Source organism: Schistocerca cancellata, chromosome 7 (genome assembly GCF_023864275.1).
Source record: "Schistocerca cancellata isolate TAMUIC-IGC-003103 chromosome 7, iqSchCanc2.1, whole genome shotgun sequence".
Taxonomy (NCBI): Eukaryota; Metazoa; Arthropoda; class Insecta; order Orthoptera; family Acrididae; genus Schistocerca; species Schistocerca cancellata.
Genome location: NC_064632.1, coordinates 139,679,008 through 139,704,805, shown reverse-complemented (window position 1 = coordinate 139,704,805; position 25,798 = coordinate 139,679,008).

Here is a 25,798-nt window from a genome sequence, read left to right as displayed (position 1 = left end):
TTAAATAGCGTACCTTACAATATCCCCCGCGCTCTGTTTATTCCGCGAACAAAGAGTGGAGGGAAACAATGGCCGTTGTTTTATAATATTAAACCACACGTCAAGTACGTAACAAGCGCCATGTTTGCGTTAGTAATCCGAGGGTAGCGTCTCGCCCGGCGTAAAAGAGGCTCATTTCCATCCTCACACCTAAGCGGACCTTCACACTGCGATCAACGGCGTGTAAAGAAGTAAACAGTTACCAATTCAAAACACTGTGCTGTTTGTGTACGATGACGCTTAACGTGTGGAGACGTGGTCCACTGAAAAGAGGAACTCGTAGAATTTTAAGGTACGCAGAAAGCTTTATAATTGTTTATTTACTTATTTGTTTAACCTGATTAGGGCAATTTCTTGCAGTACTTGGATCGGACCAGGGTTTCACAGATACAGGACCTTTTTTACATAATAGTTGCCTAAGTAAAATCAGTTGAGTCTCACTAATAGTATGATGATGACTTGAGTGTCTAAGGTGACAATGTGAGTAAATGTTGCTACGAACTAATAAAGTTAAAAGTGGCAGTACTTTTGCTACCGCTGCTGCTGCTACTAATAGTGATAATAGTGATAACAAGGACAACAATAGCAATAATGATTGTGACGTATATAAAAAGAAATGATAGGTGCTCAAAATAGATGTTTTCTGATACCGTGAGTTCTGGGAAAAGGAAATTTAAGAAGATTACACCATCTAAAGATACTGGGAAATGAGGAAGATCTGGCTGGAAAGAAGGATGTACAAGGTAACGAGTGCGTGCAAAGACAATGGTAATCATTACAGTTGCCTTAATACAAATGGCATTAACTGTATTCCGAAGCAAGAGATGTTACTCAGATCTCTAATATGATGCGGGAGTTTATTCTAGAGTTGGGTTCCTGCTATTGAGAAGAACCTCGAGAAAGTGAACGATGGAGCGAGACAGGAAGGAGTTTGCTCCGATGGGAATGGGTGTTTCTGCCTTTTTGTGCAGATAAGACCGTTAAGATCGAGAAGCGATATGTGGTACAGTTTACATTGATAGCAGAGAAGACGGAGGATGCGTTTATCTCTGCGCTTGTCTGCACGCAGCCATATAAATTACAGATACAACGAATACAGGCATTTATAAGGAATTCCAGAGACCATCAGTTTCCCCGAGAAAGGACAAGCAGGTAACATATATTTTCTTTATTAGGTCAAAAGAGAAGAGCTTTTTATATTTTTCTGCGGCATGGAGAGATGCCGATACCTACTTGCACATTTCAGTTGCGTGCCCATTCCAATTTAGATTTTTATTTATAATTGCTCCCAGACTCCTTGCTGAAGGAGAGAAGTTGATATTTATCCCATTTAGGGTAACATATGGAAGTGATTCCCGATGTTTCGGCTAATGAGCCTAATATGGCTTTTGGGTTTTGGATGGGCTGAGCTTTTAACCCTACATCCTGCTCCAATTTTGACAGTGGATACAGGCCGGTAATGAGATTCTTGATAGCTTTATAAGTACTGGTTTAACGTATATCCATTGTTTTTTAATCGTCTCAGATATGTATTCCGATTTATTTTCCTTTCAGTTAGATGAATAGTTGCAAAGGATGCATTAAAATAATAACCAAGCCATCCGCAACTTGAGGCAGTCCACACTTTATCTTTCTTAAGCCGGCGCGGTAACTCAACCTGCTCGCTCAACATACTGCTCATTCTCCGAAATTAAAAAAAAAGTAAAAAAATAACTGAGTGAAGTTTTCATCGAGTGAATTGGAAAAGTATCACGTGATATCCACAAAGAACCACTGTCGAAAATAAGACGAAGATACAGATCGAAGGAAAGAAAACAAAAATCGTGGTCAGTGTCGCTGCTAATAGATCACGGCTTCCTGAATACGTTTTCCAACCAGAGCAAGATTCTCTTCCCTCGAGGACTGGGTGTTTGCCTTATTTTAAGCATTTCATCTCACTTCATCGGCGAGCAAGTCGCCGAAGAGGCGTCAAATAGAAATACTTTCACTAGTGGACAGACAATGAAAGGTGGCTACACTGAGCCACCGCGCCAGAGAGTATTGTTCCGCCGCCTCCACTGGCAGTGATTATTGAGACGCAGCGACAGGCAGTTCTTGCCGAGAAGTTGTGGTGGACACTGCTTGTAGCTGAAGTTGAAATGAGATGGGGTAGTAGTGAGTGTTTGTTCGATGTTTTATGCAGCTATGTGATGGGAGAGATAGCAGATGTTATTCCAATGGAGATATTGTAATGGTCAGAGTGCTTTTCGTCAATATATATGAAGGTAATAAATATTATGTTGTCTATTTATTGTGTGTCCTGAATAATGTGTCATTACAGGTTCAGTCAACAAAGCATCTGGCTTGTGTTCTTGTATTAGAGTGTAATTTTGGTTTTCTTGCACAATTATAGTATTTCTAATTTTCTTTTATCACGTCAGTATAAATGATATTTAAAAAATTCTTGTCTTGTTGAAGAAGAACCGTGCCAGATGTGCGTTGAGTCATACTACCACATACAGAACAGCTACACTTGAGCTTGTTGTTTCGTAGGTTTTATAGTTGCTGGGGACTTAATTAATTAATTGTATTAACTGAATTGTTCATTTCATTCTTTGTGGTTGTTACATGCAGTCAGATTGCGTACAAAAACTAGTCAGGGCCAGCCGTTTACGAAACAGCGTAATCGGACATACAGCGACAGAAAATTAAAAAGTATTTGCACAGTATTCTTATATATCTTTATTGTAAATAAGCCCCCATGCACGTGGCGACCGCTGCTTCGGATCGTCCCTTGGAAATCTTCTGATTGTAAAAATAGTAGACCGTAGCATTGTTGTAGTAAATTGTAGTTTAGTAATTGTAGTCTATTTTGCATGTGTAGATTTGGTAATTGTCATTCTTCTAATGGTATTTTCTTTTTTTTTTTTAGAATTGATTTGTTGTCTTGTATACGAGTTTGACGCTTTTGTGCAATTATTTCAATTGTTCGTCAATCGTGTTTGAGGGAAACATTTCGAGTGAATGGTATTGTTGGACATAAGGAGGCATTGTGTGTAATTTTCGTACAGTGACGAGTTTTGTATGTTTTGTAAATGATTACGCGATCAATGAAAAAGGCAAAAATGGTGAATAGTGAGAATGACGAAATTGTTAACATGGCGAACTCGCCAACACAGGAGAACAGTGTGATGAATAATGAAGTGGAAAACAATGTAATAAGTCGGGAAAATAGTCCGGAACCATTTCAAAATTTTTCTCAATCAGAAAATTCACAGAATACGAGATTAACGATAGAAGGTTCTGAAATAGTATCGAACACAGATAGCTTTATGGCTATGCAGAAGGAAGTTAGTTTTGCGGGAAATGTTAGGGGCGAAAAGAATTTTGAACCATTTAGAATGGAGCAGTTGATGGGTGTAATATTAAATTTGGGATCTGAATTAAAAACAGTGGGATCACAGATACGAACTGAATTTAAAACAGAGATGGGAACTTTACGATCTGAACTAAAAACAGATATGGGAACACAAATAGGAACAATTAAAACAGAGATGGAAACAATGGAAACACGGTTAGGATCTGAATTAAAAACAGTGGCAACACGTTTAGAAACAGAGATGGAAACAATGGAAACACGGTTAGACTCACGAATAGGGACATGTTTCAAAAATATGAAAGATGAATTAAAGAACGAAATTAGAGAAGAAATACAACCGATTTTGAATGCTCACAATACTAGATTAATTGCAGTAGAGATTAGACAAAAGGAACAGGATAGAGAACAGGAAGAAAGAGATCGCGTGATAGTACAGAAATTTTCAGAGTTAAATTTACAACGTGCAAAAGATAAGGAAGAAATATTTGAGAGAATCGAGGAATCCGTACCAAATGACAGATTAAATAACTCAACAAACAATATGAACAGATAACTACCAAATGTGACCATACCGAAACGCGAGTCGCGACACTTACGGAAGACGTAAATAAACAGAAAGAACAAATTGGTGACTTATCGGAAAGAGTTGAGGAGATTTCAGATAAATTGACAAGTCTTAGCTTAAATGGGGACAGAGATTCAGATGACACAGCTCCATTGCCATTTTCAGAAACCGAAGTGTACCAGAACATAAATAAGCATGTTGAAAATCAGGGAAAATTTAATGAACGCGTTAAAAGGGAAGTTGAGGCATTACGAAAGCAAGTCAAGCAAATTGAAGGCGAAATCGTAGGAAAATATAGCAGAAGATATTTACAATCACAGGTAGCAGAGGGCTTTGAAGAAAGTAATTTATTTCATTTACGAGATGCAACAAGAGAGCGCCAGGCGCGCGAACTTGACAATAATCGACATTGGGACTGGGACAGACGCGGTAGGTCTTTGTCGCCACGAGGCGAAAACTTTGATTATAAACACTTTTTAACTGTTCTGAAATTTAAGATCTTTCGCAAATCTAAGAATGACATACATCCATGTTCATGGCTAGCTCAATTTCTGTACGCACTTCCGCTAAAATTGCCACTAAGTCACAAACTGAAAATTATGTGCAGCTATTAATGTCCTCAGGGGATTCACTACTCTTAAGTGAATATGTGCCGTAGTGAGCATAGGGCGCCGAGCTGTAGTGGTGCTATTTCTCTTTTAGTTTTCTGCACCGCTGCCTACTCTTTCACTATTCTTTGCATCTATCGAAACAACTCTTCAACTATCAATCTATCTAGAGAGTAAGCAAACAATAACCTGATATGACTATTTTACCTAAATGTGATTTCAGAAATTACCGTTTGGACTTACTGTATCTTCAGCAGCATTCATTCGTAGCTTAAATGAAATTTTACCTGTTTATCTTCGTGACAATATTACTTCATATGTTGACGACATTCTTATTGCTAAACGTTCTTGGAGTGAGCACAACAAAATTTTGGATTCATTGTTACGTATCTTTGCAAGAGTTGGCATTACAGTGAACTTAGAAAAATCTGAATTTGGTCGTTCTCAGGTGAAATTTCTCGGTCACATTATTTCTACAGAAGGTATTCTTCCTGATTCAGAAAAATTAGACGCTATTCGTAATTATGCTGTTCTTACCACAAAACGTGATGTTCGTAGTTTCCTTGGCGTCTGTAATTTTCTTAGACGCTTTGTTAGATTGGACAATTTAGCCACACCTCGTTTATGTGAACTATCCGGAAAGAAATCTAATTGGTGTTGGGATGAGGAAGCTCAGTCAGAATTCGAACAACTTCGTGATGCTTTAGTTGCTGCTCCACTTCTTTCACACCCGGATTTATCTAAAGATTTTTGTTTGGCGACGGACTCATCATACAAAGGCCTAGGTGCACATTTATTTCAAGAGATAGAAGAAAACGGCATTGTAGTACAAAAGACTATTGCATTTGAAAGTCGTGTTCTCTCGAAATCAGAAAAGAATTATTCGATTACGGAACTTGAAGCTTTGGCTGTTGTTTGGGCTTTTACAAAATTTCGCACATTTTTGTTTGGCAGACATACTAAGGTTTACACCGATCATCGAGCTCTGGAGTTTCTTATGTCGACAAAATTAACTCATGGCAGATTGTCACGATGGGCGTTGTACCTACAGGAGTTTGATTTTAGTATTGTTTACATGCAGGGTTCTTCAAATATTGTTGCCGATGCTTTATCACGAGCACCTATGGGTTTGAAACAAAGTGCTGAAGAGGACTGCAAGGAAAACAATTATTGTTTGATGTATATTCAAGGTGTTGCGTTTGAGAACTTTATTTCGTCTTCGCTCCAGGACATCGCTAAGGAGCAAAATAAGGATCCAATCTGGAAGGACATCAAGGAGAAGTGGAGGAGAAAGGAAAACGTAGCGATTAGACAGCATTATTTAGTTCGCAATGACATTCTTTTCAAACTAAAATCGGTCGACAACTCTGTTTGGTTAGTTTGTATTCCTGATGAGTGGGTTAATAAGCTGATTTGGTATACGCATTTGAGTTATGCACACTTTGGTCCCAGAAAATGCTTTCATAAATTACGAGAAAATTGCTACTTCAATAATATGGAAAAACGTATTCGATTTGTTCTTGCCAAATGCAAATTATGTCAAAAGGCTAAGCCGCCGACAGTTTCTCACAGAGCACCGTTGTTTCCTATCATTCCAGCAAAATTAAAGGACATGGCTGCAGTTGATTTGTTCGGTCCAGTGGTTCGATCTACTAATGGTTTTGCGTACATTTTCGTAGCAGTGGAGTTGACATCAAAATATGTGTGTTTTACACCGTTACGCAAAGCAACAGCTCGTTCAGTATCTAATGCTTTAATTAACCACTTTCTTAAAGAAGTGGGTCATGTTGATAAGGTTATATCAGATAATGGATCACAGTTTCGTTCTAAAATTTGGCTTCGTACTCTACGGCGTCGTAAAATTAAACCAATTTTCATTTCACTTTTTCACCCTCAATCTAACGCTTCAGAGAGATGGATGAAGGAAATCAATAAATTGTGTCGTCTTTATTGTCATCAGAATCACAGAACTTGGGATCAGTATCTTCATATTTTTCAAAACATTCTGAATGAACTTCCTAATGACTCAACTTCTTTACCACCTATACTGATATTAAAAAACAAAGCACCGACAAATCGCATTTCTGAAATCGTTCCTTTTCCGCCTACACGGAAACTGCGGCATTCTGAAGTTGTCAACCTGGCTCTACAAAATATTGCATCTGCGGCTGCTAGAAGAGAGAAATCAGCTAAGCGTCCTGGTCGTTTAAAAATCTTGTCAGTTGGTCAGAAAGTGTTAATTAAGTCTCATCGTTTGTCTCACAAAGGAAAAGGCTTGTGTCGCAAATTTTTTCTGCTTTATAACGGCCCATATAGAATTCGCAAAATTATTCATGATAACACTGTCGAAGTAGAAACTCTTAAATCACGACGCTCTAAGGGAATACATCATATATCTAACGTTAAAATTTTTGTGGAATGATATACTTTTGAAAAATTTTTTAGGAATGACATACTTTTGAGAAACTAACAGTTGTATGTAAACACATGGAGAGTACAAGGATACCGCGCTGTGTTTTGGCGGCGGCATATACTCAAAGCAACAGTCAAGTCTGCGCGCCGCACAAGGCAGTCGTTGACCGCAAACAATCACTTCCTACGTCACGCGCCTACAGCTGATCGAGCGCTCAGTGCGAATGCACTCACAGCCGTAAATAAATACACAGTCTAATTTCTCCAACTAAATTCAGTATAAAGCTATAGTGACTTGATGAATTCTGTTATTAACATTCAGTATTTTTTCAGGATACGGTTCTATAAAATATTTAAGAACTTCAGGTAAATTCTGTGCGTGTCCGACGTTAAGACGACTTGCTATCGAGAAAATTTCAGGAAAAATGTCATTTCGAAGAAGAAAGTAATAAACTAAAAAGGTAATTATTAATTGAGTTTATTTTTCAGGTAACATATTTCCACTTAGGTACGTACTTTAGACGTAATTTGCTGCTCGCGATTACGTGATTCATACTTTGTGCTAATTACATGTTCAATGAAATTACTTGTGAAGCGACGTGCTTGCGTACGTTAACTGATTTTGACAATTATTATTAATGAACTGGATTGTTACTTGTGTATATTATGCATCGCTTGGCTGCACTGCTTTTTCACTGATGTTATATTTTTTTTATTATGTGCCTGCTGTGCCTATTTATTTAAATTATAATTGTCACCTGATTAATTGTGCTGATGTGGTTAGGTATGTAAGTTATACTTTGTGATTTATCTGCTTGCGCCTTCATGTTTACTTATTAAGATACGATGCTAATGACCTGTTTAGTACGTAAGATATATGTTTACTGCTATGCGTATGGACTGCACATTTACACATTTCTGCTTGTTGTCATAACTATACTTTAATTTGGTATATAGCAATGCTGATGTACAGTGTACGGACATGGAGTGTGGGTTACGATGTGGTATGGGTTACGGATTGTTCGCTTGGCGAAGCCTCGTTATAGAAATTGTGCTGCATCCACTTGTTGTTATTCTGTTCACTACTGGTATATTTACTCGCTGTTGCTTGTTTTGCTTACGCTCAGTGCTTTATATTTTAACATAAGAAAATGAACTGCAGTAATTCGACGAGCGACTTTAGTACAAGAAACATCATAGAAGTCACATGAGCTGGAGGTTTTATGAAAGATGTATAAATGTATGCCAATAGGAAGGAAGCTAACGACATGACATACCAACACAGTTATTACACTGCATTTTTCTTGAGCAATTGAAATAGGAAGTGACACTTGACACAACAAATACTTCACATATTTGCTTCTGTTTGCCATAATTCTTGAAGTGGTGTACACACTGTGAAATATTAGGATCATTCACACTCCGTAATCGTACTTAATTACTGAGAGTTATTCGAACTAAGTCTGTTAGAGGTCATGTATGCATTCTTTGTTTATAATTCATAATGAGTAGAAGATTTTGGTCAGATGGATTACACAGAGGTTGTGTGTTGACAGTGTGTCTTCGGATTGTATGGGATGAGGAGGTTTGCATTAGGATTTTATCTGTACTCGATCGAGGAGACTGACTAGAGGAAAGAGTTGTTATGGAAGTGAAATGACACTGGCAATAAGGTTTATATGTATCGACGTATTGAAGAGGTATTATGGAGGTATTGAGATTATATGAAGTTGATTGGAGTTATGGTGTATAAGAGGTAAAATAAGTGAGGTGCATATTTTTTTTGTTGTTGGTCTATATGGAACAAGGAGGATGAAGATAGCAGACTAGAACACTAAAATGGAAGGAAGATTGTCTACACACACTTTGTTAAATTACTAAGCAGTATGTACTTTTTTTTGGAGAGAGGAAGTTGCATATCTTGGCACACTGACAGTTGTTCAGCAACCGTACATTTTGATCTGGCTTGGCAAACATTGGTCTTGACATGATGACTATGACGTTAACTTAACTATTATTGACTGTTATACATTGCTGTCACTACTACTTGATACACATGATGAACATGAAATTTTTGACAGAAGTGGAATCACAGTTAACACTATCCAATTACACAGTAGTACTTAATGTGGATGAAAGATGAGTGAGTGTGTTTTGTGTGTTTTCCTTTCCTAATCCTACCCACCTATCTCCTAAATATTATTTTATTTGTTTGTAGTGGCTTGCACTGACACCCATAAATATTATAGGTTTACTGATGTTTGTGTATTTGTAATAGTAATATGACAATTATCTGATATCATTTGTGTGTTTGTTATGATTTGTATGTTTAGTGTAAGAGCATTGTAAAAGCATTTGTATGTGCATTCAAACTATTGTTCATGCTTGAACTGTCTGATTAGTGATGGTGAAATTATGGACTGTTACTTGTGCTTTTTCTACATGATTGGTGCCACTAGGACATGTTTAATTTCTGCTGATGAACTGTGTGATCAGTGATAGTGAATATTCTGGACTGCTGTCTGCACCTACTCAACATTGCTGGGTGCCACTGATGGACTGCTTCTACTGAAATGATGTCACCTGTTGGAGTCTGCACCTACTCCACAATGCTGGGTGCCACAGATGGAGCTACTTCTATGGAAATGATGTCATTTGTCGGTGTCTGCACCTACTCAACAATGCTGGGTGCCTTTGATGAACTGCTTCTACTGAGAAATGTGACTTGTTGCTGTGTGTACCTCTTCAACATTGCTGGGTACCACAAATGGAACTGCTTCTACTGAAATGATGTTACTTGTTGCTGTCTGCACCTACTCAACAATGCTGGGTGCCATTGATGAACTGCTTCTACTGAGAAATGTGACTTGTTGCTGTGTGTACCTCTTCAACATTGCTGGGTACCACAAATGGAACTGCTTCTACTGAAATGATGTTACTTCTTGCTGTCTGCACCTACTCAACATTGCTGGGTGCCACTGATGGACTGCTTCTACTGAAATGATGTCACCTGTTGCTGTCTGCACCTACTCAACATTGCTGGGTGCCACTGATGGACTGCTTCTACTGAAATGATGTCACCTGTTGGAGTCTGCACCTACTCCACAATGCTGGGTGCCACTGATGGACTGCTTCTACTGAAATGATGTCACCTGATGGTGTCTGCACCTACTCGACATTGCTGGGTGCCACTGATGGACTGCTTCTACTGAGATGATGTCACTTGTTGCTGTAGCACCTATTCAACATTGCTGGGTGCTACTGCTGGAACTGTCGACGACTTGTTAGGAAAGCATTTTATGTGAATATTGTATAAACTGATTTTTTGTGTATTACTGTTTGTGAAAAGTTATGAGACTCTTACCTGTACATATTCGTCATTGCTAACGCTATTGATTGAACTGTTTAACCACATGATATTTGTGTAAACTATTATGTAAAGTCATATGTATGAAAAAATTTGTATTCCTTACTGTATTTTATATATTAGGTTATTGTAAGGTCAGTGCAAAGCCAAAATTTTATCTAGTTATATGATACTTACGTATTAATATTATCTTTTATTTTTGTCTGTATTTTTTTGACGAATTTGGTGGTATTTTCACCACCAATGCTGGCAAAAATACCATCAAATTCTAGCCCGTGGAGGAAGGGCATATGAAAGGTGGCTACACTGAGCCACCGCGCCAGAGAGTGTTGTTCCGCCGCCTCCACTGGCAGTGATTATTGAGACGCAGCGACAGGCAGTTCTTGCCGAGAAGTTGTGGTGGACACTGCTTGTAGCTGAAGTTGGAATGAGATGGGGTAGTAGTGAGTGTTTGTTCGATGTTTTATGCAGCTATGTGATGGGAGAGATAGCAGATGTTATTCCAATGGAGATATTGTAATGGTCAGAGTGCTTTTCGTCAATATATATGAAGGTAATAAATATTATGTTGTCTATTTATTGTGTGTCCTGAATAATGTGTCATTACAGGTTCAGTCAACAAAGCATCTGGCTTGTGTTCTTGTATTAGAGTGTAATTTTGGTTTTCTTGCACAATTATAGTATTTCTAATTTTCTTTTATCACGTCAGTATAAATGATATTTAAAAATTCTTGTCTTGTTGAAGAAGAACCGTGCCAGATGTGCGTTGAGTCATACTACCACATACAGAACAGCTACACTTGAGCTTGTTGTTTCGTAGGTTTTATAGTTGCTGGGGACTTAATTAATTAATTGTATTAACTGAAATGTTCATTTCATTCTTTGTGGTTGTTACATGCAGTCAGATTGCGTACAAAAACTAGTCAGGGCCAGCCGTTTACGAAACAGCGTAATCGGACATACAGCGACAGAAAATTAAAAAGTATTTGCACAGCATTCTTATATATCTTTATTATAATTAAGCCCCCATGCAACAACTCCAGATAGGATTTCCCGCCCAATAATGCCACATAGTCATTCCATTTTATGACCAACATGTCCCCGTAACATTTATTAACTAGATGGTCTTAAGTTGTGTATTAGGTACAGAATAGCACTTCGCGCTGATGTGAAATCAGTTAGTCATTACGAAATTGAAATCTCCTTAAGATTGGAATGTTCCTGTTTTTGTGCACTGAGGTAATAAAAGTCATGGGATAGCAATATGTAAGTATACAGATGGCGGTTGTGTAGCGTACACAAGGTGTAAAAGGGCAGTGAATTTGCGGAGCTATCATTTGTACTCAAGTGAGTAATGTGAAATGGTTTACGGCTTGATTATGGCCACACTACGGGAACTAATATACTTTGAACGCGGAATGGTACATGGAGCTAAATAGTTGGAGATAGACGCAGGGGCAATTCCACTTCGGAAATTGGATTTGCTACACTACACCGAACAAAAAGAGGTCTGACACGATAACAGGAGGTATTCGACGACTTTTGTCACCAGAGAGCAGCAGATTCAGTGGTACCCCACTGGGTAATTTGTCACTCCCAGGATAATGTGCTTAGTATACTGGGTTACAAAACCACTTTGATCATTACTTTATGAGTACTTTGTGACCAGTAATCGAAATGGGAATAGATTTCGAAATGTTAACGTATCGGAAGTGTATAGGTTTTGTAGCATGTCCTGGTAGCGTGTGATAATGGAAAAGCTGTTGATGCTGCAGTAGCACTACTTTGGTTTTCCTTCGTTCGTAATAGCCGAGAACTGACCTAAAAACGGTGGTAACTAATATAACATATCCCAATACTGAAGAAACAAAATTTCGACTTCCTGAACTGGAGATAATATTTTAAATGATATTTGCTACTAGTAGAAGATAATTTTAAAAAATCCAGGATACACCTTTCTCTATATAGCGAAGATAAAATATTAAAACTAAGTAATATTTCTTGTTAACAGTTTCATATATTCACATACACAAAGTACTGAAGCAGGTTTATTAAAAAATCTCCTACCAATGTTCTGAAATATGCCACACAGTTGAGTATTTGAGCATACATACTTCATGAGCATGTTGCAGGCAGTAAACTGCTTATATCTCATAGAGAAACAACCGAGTTCAACGCATTTTAATTCTCACTGGTGGAGACTCATTATTGAAGTATCCAAGCGAAGTAGACATCACCGCGAAACGAAGAATTTATCATATGTATTTTTAAGTAAGTGGAGTATGTTTCCTGCCAACTTCTGCATTCCACGAAATAAAGAAAAGGTCTTGTGATTCGTCAGATTCTCCCGGCGTGCTTCATGACGTAATAGTTCACCAGAGAACCGTGGGAATGTCATAGTGCACTCTTCTCGCAGCCACGTTGCTGCTGTTCTGACGCCTGCTCCTCAAGTCGTTTGATTGTGGAGTATCGTCCTCTTCTTAATCAGACTAGTGGCGTGTTCCAGACGATACTACGAATGTAGCCACTGTAACCACTATCACAACTGTTCAGTCCCAGAAGGCAGACGCCCGTGTCGGAACCTTCGCACTATCTTAATCCATTTCACGTGATTTCGATAGGCACTGTTCCGAGACTGCTAACTTGTTAGGGCTGAAGCCTGCAGTACCGTTTGTGTCCATTGTAACGATTTTCGTCCGTATGCACCTTCTGAGCTATAGTATACAGGGTGGTCCATTGATAGTGACCGGACCAAATATCTCACGAAATAAGCATCAAACGAAAATACTAGAAAGAACGAAACTCGTCTACTTGAAAGGGGAAACCAGATGGCGCTATGTTTGGCCCGCTAGATGGCGCTGCCGTATGTCAAACGGATATAAACTGCGTTTTTTTTTAATAGGAACCCCCATTTGTTATTATATATTCGTGTAGCACGGAAAGAAATATGAATGTTTTAGTTGGAACACTTTTTTCGCTTTGTGATAGATGGCGCTGTAATAGTCACAAACGTATAAGTACGTGGTATCACGTAACATTACGGCAGTGCGGACGGTATTTGCTACGTGATACATTACCCGTGTTAAAATGGGCCGTTTACCAACTGTGGAAAAGGTCGATATCGTGTTGATGTATGGCTATTTTGATCAAGATGTCCAACGGACGTGTGCTATGTATGCTGCTCGGTATCCTGGACGACATCATCAAAGTGTCCGGGCCATTCGCCGGATAGTTACGTCATTCAAGGAAACAGGAACTGTTCAGCCACATGTGAAACGGTAGCCACGACCAGCAACACGTAGGTGTTTTAGCTGCTGTCGCGGCTAATCCGCACATCAGTAGAGACAAATAGCGCGAGAATCGGGAATCTCAAAAACGTCGGTGCTGAGAATGCTACATCAACATCGATTACACACGTACCATATTTCTATGCACCAGGAATTGCATGGCGACGACTTTGAACGTCGTGTACAGTTCTGCCACTGGCCACAAGAGAAATTACGGGACGATGACAGATTTTATGCACGCGTTCCTTTTAGCGATGAAGCGTCATTCACCAACAGCGGTAACGTAAACCGGCATAATATGCACTATTGTGCAACAGAAAATCCACGATGGCTGCGACAAGTGGAACATCACGACCTTGGCGGGTTAATGTATGGTGCGATGGTGCAGCATTATGGGAGGAAGGATAATTGGCCCCCATTTTATCGATGGCAATCTAAATGGTGCAATGTATGCTGATTTGCTACGTAATGTTCCACCGATGTTACTACAAGATGTTTCACTGCACGACGGAATGGCGATGTACTTCCAACATGATGGATGTCCGGCACATAGCTCGCGTGCGGTTGATGCGGTATTGAATAGTATATTTCATGACAGGTGGATTGATCGTCGAAGTACGTTCACCGGATCTGACGTTCCCATATTTCTTTCTGTGGGGAAAGTTGAAGTTTGCATCGTGATCCACCGACAACGCCTGACAACATGCGTCAGCTCATTGTCAATGCATGTGCGAACATTACGGAAGGCGAGCAACTCGCTGTTCAGAGGAATGTCGTTACACGTATTGCCAAATGCATTGAGGTTGACGGACATCATTTTGAGCATTTATTCCATGAATGTGGTATTTACAGGTAATCACGCTGTAACAGCATGCGTTCTCAGAAATGATAAGTTCACAAAGGTACATGTATCACATTGGAACAACCGAAATAAAATGTTCAAACGTACCTGTGTTGTTGTTGTGGTCTTCAGTCTAGAGACTGGTTTGATGCAGCTCTCCATGCTACTCTACTTTGTGCAAGGTTTTTCATCTCCCAGTACCTACTGCAACCTACATCTTTCTGAATCTGTTTAGTGTGTTCAACTCATCAAACGTACCTACGTTCTGTATTTTAATTTAAAAACCTACCTGTTACCAAATGTACGTCTAAAATTGTGAGCCATATGTTTGTGACTATTACAGCGCCATCTATCAAAAAGCGAAGAAAGTAGTCCTACTAAAACATTCATATTTCTTTACGTACTACATGAAATGTAATAAAATTTGGGGTTTATATTCAAAAAAACGCAGTTGGTATCAGTTTGACCTATGGTAGCGCCAACTAGCGGGCCAACAATAGCGCCATCTGGTTTCCCCCTTCAAGCTAGACAAGTTTCGTTCTTTGTAGTTTTTTCGTTTGGCGCTTATTCCGTGAGATATTTGGCCCGGTCACGATCAATGGACCACCCTGTATATGTCTTGTCACATTGGCAGTGTATCTCATAGTCTCCGTATTGTCGTAGTCCGAGGTCATCTTTGATACTTCCAAGCAGTGTCCGCGTTTTAGTTGGTGGGAGGGAGACTGTCTTCACTTGGAGTTCCTGGAGAATTCGTCCTATCTTTCCAGATAATGCGCAACAAAAGGAAATACAAGTGATGGCCATATCTTCCAAATATGACACTCCGAGCAGCTGTCCTTCCTCAAAACCGTACTCAGATGTTCAAGTTTTTGGTTGAGACTTTCATTGAGAGAGGTGCTGCCAGCTATATCTACTAATGTTTTGAGCTCTTCATTCATCAGTCATGAATCAGCGCACAAAATTAATTGTAGTTTTACAAGCCATCCAAACAGAAAACATTTGTTTCCATGTTTTCTTTAGCTAGTACCCAAAAAATGTGGCACTCAACTTGCACTTAAGCTTTCTCAAAGATAATTCTCCATATTAAGTGTTTTACATTCACACATCTGGTACAGCTATAGTGTAAGCTGTTTCAGATATACCTTTCCGGAACGCTCTGTTTAAAATTCCCGCATGGCCATCCAGGTTCAGGTTTTCCGTAACTTCGTAAACCCATTAACGTTAACGCCAAAATGATTCCTTTAAAACGTCACTGCCGCTATCGTCCTTTCATCGAATCTTGAGCTCTATCTCTAATAACTTCGTCACCGACGGGATATTAAACCTTAATCTTCTGTAATTTCTTTCCATTTCATTATATTTAACCACCACTCTTTCAATACAATGTTGTAGATGTCTTCGAGATTTTCAGCTGTGGTTTTCCTACATAATTTGCTGCAGGTTGAAGTTTCTATTGTTGTTGTAAGCTTCATTCCCCACGTTAGCAATCCTGTGACATCGTTCTCCTCTTTGAGTAGCTAGAATAACGTATGAATTTGGACCTGCTTACTCTTTTTAGCCTTTCAGCTCCCTCTGTTATCTAATTGACGATTCCTTTTTGCCATAAGGTGGGAATAATCATGAAAAGCACACACAGTTTGAAAGATGCACCAAATTCACAATTTTGAAGATACGAGAATGAAATTTTATACCATGTTCTACATGAAAGTAACACACTTACTATTAAGTTCCTTGAATTATATATAATTTACTTTTTTGTGGAATTTCAAAAACCCTTTTTAAAAAAAATGTGTACCATTTTCCCAGAAATTACTCAAGACATTTCCACAAAATTTTCTCTATTTAATCTTTTTGCATATAGTAAGCATCTGCCATAAGCTTATTTGAATATATCGAATAGGAGAATTTTAATATTTTTTAAATTGTAATTCTGTAAGTACAATGTGAAATTCATGCAAAATTTCGAGCACTTCGCGCCATATTTCAACTTACTCTTAGAATTTCAAAATTTGCTATTGAGATATTTATTGGGTTTGAGGAAAAGTACATAAACTTAAAAAACATAACTTTCATGAAATACCCTAGATTTGGGTTCAGGGTCCGCTTTGGTTCAAGGCCTCTCTTGGTTTCTTGTTTTCCGCCTTCTTTCCTTTACCAGGTCTGCAATTGACATTTCGGATGCAAAGAGGCGTTGTAAATACTTTCTTCTCAAGATGTCTTGTGTGAAATTTTCTATCTTAAAGCCCATTCTCTCTGTTACCTTCATCCTACCCCTTTCACACAATTAAATTCAAGAACTGCAGCATAAGTTGCATTTCTGATAATTGTAACAAATGAAAATGTAGTTTTAGGGCATCGTTTATGTATGGATGAATTTAGAGACTTATTTCGGTTCTGAGTTTTCCCATTAACACACTTTTTTAGAAGTTGAGGATCGGCCAGAGAGCTGTAAGTGGACTTGAAAACATCTAGGATACAATTTATAAGTCTCTCCTTGTGAACATAGGGGTTATTATCCCTGTGAGCCTGTAGATATTGAAGTGTTGCTCCAAAAATTGAACGTGGCAGGAAGGTCCCGTTACACATTTAATTATTTCTCATGCATGCTGCACAATGCCGGGCACATGTAGGTTCGACACGATATTAGGAGATCTCCCATGACTTTTGTCATTTCAGAGAATAAGGGGCAGTCAAATGAAACAGAAACAGATGGAAAATATGCAAGTAAACTACTTATTATTTCAAAGTATTAGCCATGACTGGTACTGTATTTATCTTACTGCGAATGAAAACGGTCAGTGCCTTCATGACAAAATGTTTGCAGCTTTCTATGGAAACTTAAATGTTCCCAGGCGTGCACCTGTTCGTTCGAAGCGATCGACGGCAACGAATCTCTTTCTTCAGGGCTCCAAAAATATGGAAATAGCAAGGGGTGAGATCGGAATTGTATGGAGGATGCGTAAGGGTTTCACATGTAAACTTCTGTACCGTACTCGTAACACCATGGCACAATGTTAGCGCGTCCATATTTTTCAACTAAACTGCATAAATTTCTCTGGAAAGCCCTTACACATCCTCGAGACACCCACCATCTCTCCCCATACGATCTCCATATTTCTGGAGGCCTGAAGAAAGACATTCGTGGCCCTCGCTTGCTTTGGACCAAAATGTGTGCGGCTGGGTGCAATCATGATTCCGTAGGCAAGAGCAAACATTTCTCCATGAAGATATTGCCCGTCTTGTCTCACAGTGGGATAAACATATAGATCATGTTGGATTCTATGGGAATTATTGTGTCCTACGACTGTGATGGAATCCAAATCAGTAACGAGGTCAGCGTCGGTCGTCATGTCATATGTCTTTCCGATTTCACTGCAGAGCTACATTTCAACTGACAGTGCAGCTATCATCACTATATTATAAGTAGTCATGTAGACTGAACGTAATTATAACGACACATTCCAGTCATCCCTGAAGTAGACTGGGATGTGTCGTTCTGCAGTGCAATAAAAAAGACAGATGACGCTACGAGCGATGCCTACCTTCTTTCTGTCCTGGAAACATATTAACAGTTTTGACGATTACTTTTGAAATAATAAACAGTTTACTTACTCCTATCCACCTTTTCCATTTGAGTGCCCCTTTTAATAATTCACTGTGTAATCATTGCGTGAAACATGTTATAGCTTAAGTTAGTATCAATACGAGACACTTGTTATGATTTTATCGCTTCGTTTTCACGACAAATCTAGGGCGCGGATCCGAATTGCGCACACAGATTTTTGTTCTTACTTACGTTGTGACGCTGGATAAGTTTGAAGATATTTGCACGTCCAAGACACACCTCATATCATTTACGAACTAACCACATCGTTCACCATCATCACACTTAGTGGTTGTTAAACTAGTGGCCGGTCAGGTTAGAGGTAACACAGTGGTCTTCGAAAGAAAATACTGATTAAGCTCTCGAATCAAATTTCAGAAAAGAACCAGTACACTTTACGGAGACCTTATTTCGTATTTTAAAAAGATGACAGCAGCCGGAACGAGACTCAGTTACCACATATTAGATCCTCCCTTAACTTTCATCCATTATTTCGTAGGAGAAGTAAGACATGCCTACTTTGAAATTACCTAGCTGCTTAAACAGGAACAGTCGACGAGTGGGTTCAGGGAGACCGTCAATAAAGCGAATTTGGGATTTCTTGGTCAGATACGGACCAGCAGTGGAAATATTACAGAATGGATGGACAGATTCATTCTTATCGTTTCTGTGTTAAAGGCTTCGATGTGCAGAATTGCTCAAACTGCGGAACTGCGTACGTCTTCGCATCAATATTTTTGCTTTTGCATCAGCATCACGGATTTTCAGTTTTTAAAAACAAAATGGTTCAAATGGCTCTGAGCACTATGGGACTTAACATCTGTGATCATCAGTCCCCTAGAACTTAGAACTACTTAAAACTAACTAAACTAAGGACATCACACACATCCATGCTTGAGGCAGGATTCGAACCTGCGACCGTAGCGGTCGCGCGGTTCTAGACTGTAGCGCCTTGAATCGCTCGGCCACTCCGGACGGCTCTTAAGAAAACACAAATCTGTTGAGAACTGTACGAAATCAAGAAATTTAGTACCAGGATTTCTTTTTGAATCTATTAACAAACCCTTACTTCCAGTACTTCGTATCGTTTAGAAGCATCACTTGTATATGACATAAGACTGCAGTAGACACAAGGCCAGAAGTATTTGTCGCCGGACTGCTTCGTGGCGTTTTGTGTAAGCTAGTATTGCCGTTGCTTTTTTTTATGTTGAAGTAAATTTTTGCCATAAACCAGTCGTGATAAGTATGGAATTATTTTTTATTCAGTGTGAAATACGAGTATAATTCATGATTTTAAATTATGTCCTGCCATATCCATCATGTCACGTACTCCGTGAGCAGCTCATTTTTCCATTCTGTATCGGAAAGTTTGACAGTGGTTTTAGCAAACAACTTCTCGCTATTTTTGTTTGTAAAAGTAAGGCAGTCTTAGAGAAAACAGTCGAATACCTTCGGTATCTCTTTCAGTAACATAGAGTTCTACACGACTTTAACTGTCGGCCTGTCTGCGTTCCCATCGATTACGTACTGCATTGCATTCATTCAGTTCGTCGTGATCCGCAGAACAACAATGTTTTCATGCTTCCGAAAGTGGAAACATAGCCATTGCACTGCATTATAGGTAGCACATTGAGTAATAGTATTTCCATGGTCTCACATCCGGGAGCGTTGTGGTTAAATTCTCCATCCGTCAATCCTGAATTAGGTTTTCTGATGTTTCCCTAAATCGCTTAAGGCAAGTGTCGCGTTGGTTCCTTTCAGAAATAAACAGTCTATTTCCTACCACAATCCCGAGTTCGTGCCACATAAAGCTTGTAGCAATCACCGGCGAGGTGATAGGCGTTTATCTTCTTTGTTTCCTTTCGCGCAGATGCTGAGTCCCGCACCACTTTGGCCTATTTCATAAATACGATGCGTTCAGTAGATGAACAGACAGCCAAAATCTCTGCCACGAAAATAATTTCAGCTGTAACAAATATTACTAGCATACCTTAGGTGAAATAAATTATGATTATGGAGGTTTAGAAGTAGAGAACGGTTTCTGTACAATTTGACACAACGTACAGTGTTGCCAGCTTGTGCAGCTTAAATTTCTAAATACAGGGAACGCATAGGCAATTGCGAATATGAACCACCAGTCAGCTGTATATTGGAATGACGAGAATGAAACATTGTGCCAGTTTGGAAGTTGTTCGGCTTCCCCACTATACGCTATCGGTCGCAGTATCTGCTTCAGCCATCAGTCCATGAATCAAGGCCTGATCTAAAATTCTATATTTACCAAGATAAAAAGCCAACAGCCATACGTTTTGAGATGTTATTTTACTTATACAACTAGTTTTGGCATCTCAGTTACGCCAGCTTCAGGCTCCTATGCACTCCATGTATGAGCAATCAGATACATCGATACTTACATACTGGAGCCGTCAATACCTGAATTCTGTGAATTAGGTTTTGGAGTGTTTACTTCGAAGAACTGACGTGTCTTGAAAGTAAACAATCCAAAAACGAATTCACAAAATCCAGATATTGATGGCTCCAGTATACAAGTATCTACATCTACAGCTACAGCTACGTGGATACTCTGCAAATCACATTTAAGTGACTGGCAAAGGGTTAATCGAACCACCTTCACAATTCTCTATTATCTCATACAGCGCGCGGAAAGAACGAACATCTATATCTTACCGTACTAGCTCTGATCTCACTTATTTTATCGTGGTGATCGTTTCTCCTTATGTAGGTCGGTGTCAACAAAAATATTTTCGCTTTCGGAGGAGAATGTTGGTGATTGGTCGCAACAAAAAACGCCTTTGTTTTAATTATGTCCATGCCAAATTCTGTATTATTTCAATGTCACTCTCTCCCATATTTCGCGATAATACAAAAGTGCTGTCCTTCTTTGAACTTTTTCAATATGTCTGATTGTCTATACATGGACTGCATAGGAGCGTGAATATGCCACTATTGAGATGCTGAAGAAAATGGTCTAAATAAAATAAATTCTCAAAAATATGACAGTTTGCGATTTTTCTTGGTAAATGTTTTACTGGTTGTTGTCCCGTATTCAAAATGGATCAACAGAGATCAAACTCCTTCATGTCGTCGTCTATGTGTCGCAACCTGTTTGGGTCTGGCCAAGCAGTTAATATGAGTGCTCCTGTCAAACAGGAAATACAGTTTCGAGTCCCAGTCTGGCACAATATACAGCACATGGTGGTTCATATTCGCAATTGCGAATACATTTTCTGTATTTCTTGGTGGCTGTAGTCTCTGGAGTGCCTGGTCTTTTGTACCTGCGTTTATTCGCCAGTACCACTTCCTAGACTCTCAAAAAATATGTCCTTCCTGAATAGGAATATACATAATATATGTCTGCAGGTTATGACACATTAAGAGATGGTATACCCATCTCTTACCCTGACAATACTGTCAGATTAGTATTCATATTTTAGATCATCGTCTCGGTGTTCCTCTGTATTACATTTGATATGTGTGTGGTTTATGACTTTCTTCTATGAGGAAATTGTAGGCAAAATTTTCATATACCTGCCTGTGTAGCCTGCAGAGAACTTGTACTCAAGGGGTCATAGTGAAGGCGATGGTGAATGGGGAGAGAGATGGATAGCAGTCCATAAATTCTCAGTCCAGCGACCTGGCTGTGTGAGTGATTCTGGGAAGCAGTGCTTTGTGAACTGTAATTGCAGAGAGACTTCATGCAATGGCACTTAGGGTTCGAGCAGGAGGGCGCCGGTTCACAAAACATTTTACCTGGGTCAGGCGACAGTCCATCATGAAGCCGGCTGGGGTGGCCGAGCGGCTCTAGGCGCTACAGTCTGGAACCGCTCGACCCCTAGGGTCACAGGTTCGAGTCCTGCCTCGGGCATGGATGTGTGTGATGTCCTTAGGTAGGTTAGGTTTAAGTAGTTCTAAGTTATAGGGGACTGATGACCTCAGAAGTTAAGCCCCACAGTGCTCAGAGCCATTTGAACCATTTAGTCCATCATGAAAGTGGCAAGTTGGTGGAAAGTGGGTGGAGGAAGCCATTTAAGAGACTGCTGTAATCTGAGCTTTTGTGCGAATGGCAAGAAGGTCATAAAACTCCGAGCACTGTCATGTTATAAGCTGGGACAATATGAGAGAACAGCTGATGCAAGCGTTTAGTGGAGACAAGACTGTAACTCCCATGATGCCAGGAAGTCACTGGTTCTCTTAGCGAGCGACAGAAAATATATTTCACGGGCGCAACTGTCTGGGAAACTTAACAGCCTTCTTTCAGAAATTGGAAATGGTTGGCCTGCAAAGATTAGATCTCTCCATAGATGAGGAACTGTGGTCCAGTGTAGGCAGAAGTTTTTCGCCAATCATGGCCATGATTACCTTGAGAACGACGCCTCCCTAGTCTAAAATCTTCTTTTTTCAGACAAGAGAGATTTTGAGTCCTAGACTAGCTCCTGTCAGGATACACAAAGCAGTGTGGGAGCCCAGGTGCTGCACTTAGGTTGGCTACCAGCCAACAGAACAGTCAAGACGTGAGATTCAAAGAGTTGAGAGTAGCTGAATTTGTGTGGACAATGTGGAGGCGGTTTCGTTTCTGCTAATTCGGCTCCTGCAACGAGGCGCGGTGGAAAGTAGTTGTGATTCTTTGCTTTCTTTGTCTTCTGATCCTCCCCTGATGGAGAACTTCAGAACTTCCCTGGGTGTGTGAGATCTGTGACCTGCAACTTGTGGTCGACTAAAGCCAGTGGAAATTTCCAACTGTACCAACAGTGAAACTGCATATCATCTCAGATATATTGGGTGTCACGAGGATGAACTTATTCATACTGAGTTGGCTATTAGACAATTCCCGCATGCACCGTCGTACCTGTGAGTCAAACTGGTTTGGCCAGACCAGAAAAAAGATACACCTCACACTGAAATTTACCGGGATTTCAGGGCTCTGACAGGGAAGTTTCCCGCATAATAATAATCAGAACGCCAGTCCGCGTAGTTTGCAAATTTTCGTGAACGCATCAGAGCGTTACAGCCGCCGCAGCGCGCCGCTTCTCTCCCACAACGCACCGTTTTCTGCTGCAGCCTGAATCAAGGTGAAAGGCTAAATTATTGCTGTACTGGCGTAGGGCTGTTAAATAATATTCACAGCTCCCTGTTCTCTAGTTAACTATAGTTTCTCGTGTAGTTGATCGCAGTTGATACAATTTGAAATACTCCAAAGCGAAATTCCGGAATACAGAAACATAACTCACTTAGAAATGAAATAAATAGGAAGTACAGGGAAGTTATGACTGCAGGAAAAATGTGAAGATATCGAAAAAGAAATTATTGTCGAAAGGACTGACTCAGCATATAGAGAAGTCACAACAACCTTCGCTGAAGTTAAAGCATCGGAGAGAGTGGACAGATGGCGAGAGTACATTGAAAGCCTTGTCTGATGACGTAATAGAAGATGAAAGAGAAGTCGACATAGAAGAGATAGAGGATCTAGGATAGAACCGGAATTTAAAAGAGGTTTGGAAGACTCAAGATCGAATAAGGCGGTAGGGATTGATAACATTCCATCAGAATTTCTAAAATCACTGGGTTAAGTAGTAACAGAGCGTAGAATGTATTGGTCTGGCGATATACCGTCTGACTTTCAGAAAACGTCATCCACACAATTTCGAAGATTGCAAGGTTCGACAAGTGCGACATTTATCGCACAATCAGCTTAACAGTTCACGCATCTAAGTTGCTGACATGAATAATATGCAGAAGAATGGGAAAAAAATAATTTTAATGATGAGTATCAGATTGGCTCTGCGAAAGGTAAAGGCGCCAAAGGGGGAATTCTGACGTTGCTCTTGATAATGACAGCATGACTAAAAAGATATGTTCATAGGATCTGACCATCTGGAAACTCTTTTGACAATGTAAAATGGTGCAAGATGTACTAAATCCTGAGAGGAAAAGGGGTAAACCGTAAAGAAAGACGGGTAATGTACAATACGCAGAAGAAACGAGGGGAACAGTAAGACTGGAAGATGTAGAACGAAGCGCTCGGATTAAAAATGGCGTAAGACACGCATGTAGTATTTCGCCCCCACCGTTCAATCTGTACATCGAAGAAGTGTTTACGGAAATAAAAGAAAGGTTCGAGAGTGCAATTAAAATTCAAGGTGAAATGGTATCGATGATAAGATTCGCCAATGACATTGCTATCCTCAATGAAAGTGAAGAAGAATTACAGGATGTGTTGAACGGAATGAACAGCCTAATCAGTATAAAATATGGATTGAAAATTAATTGTAATAAAATGGAAGTAATGACAAATAGCAGAAATGACAAGATCGAGATACTTAATATCATAATTCGTGATTACGAAGTAGACGAAGTTAAGAAATTCTGCTACCTAGGCAGCAAAATAACCCGTGATGGACGAAGCAAAGAGGATATAAAAAGCAGACTAGCACTAGAAGAAATGGTATTCTTCGCCAAGAGGAGTGTACTAGTACCAAACATGGACCTTAATTTGAGGAATAAATTTCTGAGAATGTACGTTTGGAGGACAGCATGGACTGGGGGAAAACCAGAGAAGGAGAAAAACGAAGCATTTGATATGTAGTGTTACAGAAGAATTTTGAAAATTAAGTGAACTAACAACTTAAGGAATGAGGATGTTCTCTGGAGAATCGGTGAGGAAAGGAATATATGGAAAATGTTGACAAGAAGAAGGGACAGGTTGGCAGGACATCTGGAAAGACGGCACGTAAAAGCTTCCACGGTACTACAGGGAGATTTAGAGGTTAAAAAATTTAGAGGAACACAGGAGTTGGAATACATCCAGCAAATAATTGAGGACATAGGCTGCAAGTGCTGCCCTGAGATGAAAAAGTTGGCACAGCAGAGGAATTTGTGGAAGGGCTGCAACAAACTAGTCAGAAGAATGGAAGCAGAATGGAAGCTCGCCATTTATACCAATATTTGTGATGAGAGTGTCTTAGCTTTGTAACAGAGTTTCCTCAGACTGCTTTTCTATGGCAAAACTCTATTCTCGAATTAATATCTAAAAAGGCCTCTCACTTACTGTAGCTTTCCCACGTGCACTTTCTATTAACATCATTCAACATCTAGATAAAATCACCCTGTGTCAGTATGAGAAGAATCTTTAACCCCAGTTGTCGCACAAGCGTCGGCTATTTTGATTTCCGTCACATCCGAGTGATTGAAACCAAAAATCTTTTGCAGCTACAGGGTCAAGTCGGTAGTTATCGTCTTCCTCTAGTTCGTTATCGTAAATGAAGTGACAGAAGCATTTCGTTAGTCGCCTGTCTTCTTTCACGCACATTCGTATCGACTCTGTAGTTTACGTATTCCAACGGTTTCTCTTTTTCATCGGAGCAAGCCATAAGTAGCACAGAGCGCTACGCTTTTCGCCGTACAGCATATCGGTTTTTATTCCATAGCGCAAAACGTTGAAGGCGGGTTACAATAGGACAACGCCAAGTGCCTGCGACAGGGCTACGGCCATCCAGCGATTGTATACAGCAAGTACAGAAAGTAGACGACGGCTGCCGTACAGCAGAATGTCATATCTGAATGTAATGACCGAGGTGAGGCAATGGCGTGGCGATTAAATCTGAGAATATTTTGATAATATGATAGCTAATGGTAGTTCATCTGCTGTAACTTACGTTGTTACCATTAATGCCACTACAGCCATGGTGACTCTTCAACA